Genomic DNA, 6822 nt, shown 5'->3' with positions numbered 1-6822 from the left:
ACTGCATTCAAGACAAAACAAGTGTTGTTTGAATGGATGGTGACACCATTCGGACTGTGCAATGCTCTGACCACATTCATGAGGGTGATGAATGATATTTTCAGGCCTTTTCTTGATGATTTTGTACTTGTGTATCTTGATGACATTCTTGTTTATAGTAGGACATGTGATGAACATGTGTGTCATGCTAAAAAAGTGCTTGATTTTTTGCAAAAAGAAAAATTGCATGTCAAAATGTCTAAATGTGAGTTTGGGAAGACCTATTTGGTTTACTTAGGTCACATTGTTGGAGGTGGAAAATTGAAAATAAATCCTTCTAAAATTGATGTGATTGTAAATTGGCCTAAACCCACCAATGCTATAAAGGTTCATAGTTTTTTTTGGGTGCAATACAATACTAGACAAGGTTCATTTCCAACTTCTCCATCATTGCATCCCCCTTACATTCATTGACAAGTGTGAAGAAAGCCTTTCAATGGGGAGGAAAGAAATAGAGAGCCTTTGATGCACTGAAAGAGAATATCAACACCACACCAGTTTTGGCCTTACCATACCTCCCGCAGCCTTTCAAGATTGAGACTGATGCCAGCAGATATGCCATGGGAGCAGTATTGATGCAGCAAAGGAAACCTATATGTTACCATTCATAGACATTCTCCTAGGTTGTTGTGAACTATCCCACATACAACAAGGAGTTATATGCCTTGGTTCAAAGCATGAAGAAGTGGAAACACTATTTGATCGACAAGGAGACCATAATTCAAACATATCACCAGCCCTTGCAATACCTTCAGTCACAGACCTTCAACAAGGATGTCATTTCATATGGATGGGACTCCTTCAGCAATTTCACTTGGTAATAAAATACAAGAAGGGCACCGACAATAAAGTGGCAGATATTCTTTCTAGCCCTCTTATTTTTGCATCTATAATTTTTCAAAAATGCCTCTTTATCTTTTGAAATTTATGCTGAACAATATGTCGATGATGATGATTTTAAGGAAATTTATGCAAAGTTGACTCATGGATCATAGATGGATAGTTACCATTTGCAGGGCAAGTTGTTGTATCACGTTGTCAAACTTTGTATCCCCACCAATGAACGAATACATGTAATCAAAGAGGCACATACCTCTCTTGTGTTAGGTCATTTTGGTGTAGGGAAAGCTTTGTGTCATTTGAAGAGGTTGTGTTATTAGCCTCACATGAAAAATGTTGTGACCCGATATGTAAAGGGATGTGTGTTGTGTTCAGTTAGCAAGCTCACTAATAGAAAATTGGGGCTCTACAAACCACTCCCAATTCCAAGTTGTCCATGGGAAAGTGTGTCGATGGAATTTGTAGGTAGTTTTCCTTTGTTGAGGAAAGGTCATGACTTTTTCTATGTCACTGTGGATCAATTTAACAAAATGTGTGTCTTAATTCTGTGTAAAAAGCAAGTCACTATAGAGCAGACTACTCATCTCTTCTTCCAATTTGTATGGATCCACTTTGGGCTACCCACATCCATTGTGTTTGATCGAGACTATCGCTTTCTTAGAGAGTTTTGGATGAGTTTATGGAGAATGATGGAAAGAAAGTTGAAGAGGAGCATGACATTTCATTTGCAGACCAATGAGAAAAAAAAGATTGTCAACTGCACAGTGATACACTTACTCTAAGGCTATTGTGGAAAGCATCCCAAGTTGTGGGACGAGCATCTTCCTTATGTGCAGTATGCATACAACCGAGTAGTACATTCGTCCATTCATAGCTCACCGTTATAGACATGCTTTGGTTATTTACCAAAGGATCCTTTAGACATGGTATTTGGGAGAGATGAATATTCCAGTGGGCAATATGATATGGACAAAGCACGAAAGTTTATTTAGTGAATTCAAATGATTCACCAGGAAGTTCAAGAGTAGATGGAGAAGAGTCAAGCTCAATACAAAGACCGACATGACAAGCATCGAATCGATCACCAGTTCTAGGTTAGAGATAAAGTGTGGCTCCACTTCAGCAAAGATAAGATGAAAATGGAAGGAAAGAAGTTGCAACCAATCTGATATGGCCCATTCACCATATTGGAGAAGATTGGAGACAATGCTTTTCGTCTCAATTTTCCAGCATACATGCAGATGTACTCAATGGTGAACGTTGAAAAATTGAAGATTTATGAGCCTCCGTTGATCATGGGCTTTGAGGAGGTTGGACAGGTTCCTACAGTGGACAATTTTGCACCCGAATACTTGGACAAGCTACCAGAGGACATCATTCTCGATAGGAGGACCATGACTTCATGACGGGGAGACATGGAGTACCTTCAGATTGGTTTCAAAGGAATGCATCCAAGTAAGGCTCGAAGGATGGAAAAGGAGAAAGTGAGGGAGAATTTCCCTCATTTTCCAATTGATTGATAAATCTTTTGGTGGTCCAAAAGCTCATTAGTGGGGAGGAATGATCTACGTGGATCTAGAAATAGAAGTGGCCTTGAAAATAGCTCAAAAATAAAAGTAATTAGATGGAGGTGAAACCAAGACTAGGTCGTAGTGCCCATTGCCCTGATTCCAATGGGGTGAATGACACTCAAATCCAATTTTGTATGATAAAGGTATGGCTGGTCAAAGTTCAGGTCAAACTTTGCCAAGTGGCAGTCTCAACGAGGCAACAAATTGGCAGAATCACGACACATGGAATCTAGCCACTAGAAAGTGAGAAATTTTCAAATCATTAATTTTCCTAATATCCCTTATTTTTTGGCAGAAAATTTGAACTAATGTTTTGTTAAAAACAAAAAAAAATATATATTACAAGGGTGGCGGGCTGCCGTCCTCACCATGGTATTATTGTTATATATAAAAACAAATGTTACGGTGGTATGTGGTGGTCAAAACCCGCTGTTAGAGTCGGTATTGTCATCCCTCCGTTAGAGATCAAATCCTCTTGTTGCATTTCATATTAGGTGTACTGCCCAGTCATTTGCATTCCATTAGGTGCATAGATCATCTAACGATAGTGGCATTCCTTCAGTTTCCCTCATGTTATCTACCTGCTAGCATAGATTTGCTCATAAAACACATATATAGTCTCCTTTTTATCCTGAAAATTGCAAAGATTGTCTTTAGGGTTTCATGGTCAGTTAGGTCTAGGGTTTCATTAGGGTTTCATCAAGAAATGTGTCGAAGTGTCCAATAATTGTTAGTAGGCCATAAGGATGTTGCAAAATCAATAAATTTTATCACCAAGCATTTGATATTGTGTTTAAAAACAGAGTATTTAGCATTTATTGTACAAAATCATGAAATTTTTGTTTTCCTCATTGTAAATCCATTCATCTACATCCTGGTTTCTTTCCTTAGCCCAGAAGCTCCAACACCTGCAAAAACAAGCAAGCTCAGGACATTAAATTCATCACAAAGTGAAAAAGCAGTGAAAAAGTACAAAAACAGAGTTTAAAGATAAAGTCAAATCCAAAACATTATAAGTGGGTTTCATGAGCCAAAATTTCAAAAGCTCTTTGTTTATAAGCTATTCCTTCATTTGATAAGCTCATTTGCAAAAGAGAAGCAAGATAGAGCAAATTTGGTGAGCAAGTGAGAAATTGGGTGAAAATCGATGTAAGATTACCGGTGCGGCGCATACAGCCGGTGCGGCGCACTCGGCCTCAGCGCTTAGTTAATTTTAACAAGGGCGCGGTGCATAGGTGAGGCACGGCGCATTGGGCATGCTATGCGGCACATACAACCAGGAAGCCTGAAAACTACCAAATTCGCTCTAAAATCGCCCAAAACGCATCGATACAAGTAGGTTGAACTTCATTCATGGTTTTTCATCCAAGATTAATGGTTGATTGATGCTGTGTGTTTCATGGTGCTTGTGTAAAGCAATCAAACCCTACCTTTTAAAATACCTCAAAGAAACTCACTGCTAGGGTTTCAATTCGCTGTTTTGTCACCAAGTTCACTCCCTCATCTCATTTGTCATTTGATTTCATTATTTCGTAAGTTCCCCTACCCCCCTAAGTTCATCAATTCCCTATCCCAAGTTCCCTTTCCCAAATTTCCAAATGTAAATCCCAAACCCTAATCCTATACAAAAACTCCCATAATATCCCATATTTGCCTAACTAAGTCTACCCAACAGTCCCAAATTTCCCACTATTTTTCCCCTCTCCTAACAGTCCCTTGTTTCACTATTTTCCCTTGGTGGCAGAGGTCAAGCAAATCACCAAAAACAATCCACCACAGTTTGACACATCAACACTTATTTCTTCGAGGCAATTTGTATACCAGTAGTTATGGCATCTGATCCTTCATATGATTATGAAGAAGAGACCCAAAGTGACTCACCCACGGAGGGACATGCACCCAGGAGGCCTCATAAAGGTGGCAGACATATCAAAGAAGAACCTACCACTCTTTTCGAGTTGCAGGCCTGCCCTCTTGCCATATTTTGTTTCCAGCATCAGTCATGTTATGAATTTTGCGAGAAGGTTGCTAATATTCAGTTTCATCATGAGTTGGCCCGCTTATTTGTGTTGCATTTGCATGGTGATCAAGCCACTCTTGCTGGTGTTACTTTCACATTAACACCAGAAACCATTTCATTGGCAACCAGCATACCAAACATTGGAGAACCATGGAACAAGAGGTAGAAAATTGACCGACAGCACTATGAACCATACATCAAACCTGGTTTTTTGAGGTAGCTCAAGAGAGTGTTTCCTTTCCGGTTCCTCAAGGATGAGTATGCTCCTTTAATGAAACTCATCATGAAGTATTTCACCTGTGAGGGCCGGTTCTCCCGCTTGTATGCTTATCACATCAGGCTGCTGATGCATTTTACTCAGGTGCGGATGATGAACATCCCCTATTTCATATGCCGAAACATAGAAAGGATGACCACTCTTGTGTAGCACAAGACCCCTCAGCAGCAGTTCAACAGTCTTTATCATTTTGCTCTCATCAAAATTGTGTTCGTTCATCAACTTGGTTTACAGGGCATCACTTGGGATGACTTCATCTCTCATGAGTTTTTCAGAGCTTCATAGGGACCTTCAGAGGTTGGGCATGAGATAGGTGGACCTTCTTATCAGCAGGGCCATGAGACCACTAGTATGCTGGTGTTCATCTCTTATCAGAGAGGCACTAGACGGTTGTTTGCAGCAGCGAAGCGAGTGTTATCTCCACCCAGGGTGGAAGGGGCCTCATTTCCTCCATCAACACAGGTTCAGGATCGAGGCAAGAGGCCTCTACAGGAGGAAGGACCATCAGGTGAGTGAGAGATTGATTTCATCCTCATTGAGGGTGATGATACTGACATGGGCCCACAGAGTGCAAACCTTAGAGAGATCATCAAGGAGCAACGGGCAAAAATTGATGCCTTGTCCACCAACTTGGATAGAGCCCAATGGACTATACAGTACCTAGAATAGAGGAACGAGTAGCTGGAGGAACAACAGGTGGTTATGGAGTTACAAAACATTCGGCAAAGCCAAGCTGCTCGAAGGAGGAGGGTGGAGTTCACTTCCTTGGAGCAAGAGATCAATGCCGATAGGGAGTCATGGCTCGAAAGAGTTAATATCCACTTGGAGAGGAAGATGGAGAAGGAAATAAATGAGAAGAATATTCTTATAAACTTTTCATATCATTACTTGTCCCGAAACTTGGTGTGCCAAGCAAGAATCAGGAATTTGGAAGCAAAGCTAAAGAAAGCATCAAAGAGGCAAAAAGAGGATGAAGGACTTCAAATCTTGGCTGAGGCTTCCTTGGCCCATCACAGCACTTGATAGAGAAGAATCATCTCGAATTTCAAGAAATTTGGAGCAATTTTTGCATTTTTGTAAATTTTTGGCACAAAAAACAGGTTTTTCTGCCCTATGCGCCGCGCCACGTGGCGCTCGCTTTTGCTAGATACCTCCAAATCTAAAAAAAACAACATTTTTGGATTTGTCATGAAAAATTACACTTTTCTACCTATTGCCAAGAAATTTGGGCAGGTTTTGAGCCCTCAAAAGGTCAAAAAACACTCAAAAAATGACCTCACTGCCCCTATTTTGACACACAGGAAGCAGTGTTGGGCGAATGGACTTTTGGAGGGGAAAATGGAGGCCAAATTGAAAAGTTCCACTTGGGTTGGAAAGTAGACAGGTGGACCTTTCCAGCAAGCACACCTGGAGCTCATTTGAACATCGGAAAGGCCTCCAAACGAGGGTCCAAACAGGCACTATGCATATAGAATCAGGCACGGCGCATAGAGGAAAAATTGCTAGTTTGACCAAGTTTTTCTCTGTTTTTTGCCCAGCTTTGCCTAGTTTGACTTTTTCACTTTTGCAATGGAAAATTTGTGATGTAATTTGATGAAAATTGATGGATTATGATGTAAATATGTTGGATTTTCACTTGTATAGGTAGATTCATTAGTTTAGAGGTTGTTTGAAACTGAATGAATCAGTTCCCTTGTTTTTAGAGGCATGCTGTTATCTTGCCTAGTTTCTAGTTCTTAGTTTAGAATCAGTTGGATCAGCTCCTAGAATCATGAGCTTGAACCCTAGATGCAAGGATGAGCTATGTTTGTCTATATTATTTTGTTTTTCTGTCATTAGCATGGTTGGACTCTGGAGAAAGCCTTGAGCTTCATTGTGCATTCACTTTCAGTATTTTGGCTAAGGAATTGAGACCAGGATTTGCAGCACTCTTGGGGATTCATGTGGAAATTTGTATTTGTACAATGCTTCTCTTTGTAATTGTAAATTTTGTTTATGTATGCCATCATCTATCTTATTTCTTCTGAACTAAACAAACAAGAGTGTAAGTAGAATTGATTGAAAGTGCAATGCTC

This window comes from Pinus tabuliformis, chromosome 8, assembly GCF_031772625.1.
Source record: "Pinus tabuliformis cultivar Carrire ecotype Pingquan chromosome 8, CPIR1, whole genome shotgun sequence".
NCBI classification, from domain to species: domain Eukaryota; kingdom Viridiplantae; phylum Streptophyta; class Pinopsida; order Pinales; family Pinaceae; genus Pinus; species Pinus tabuliformis.
This window is presented reverse-complemented; position numbering follows the sequence as displayed.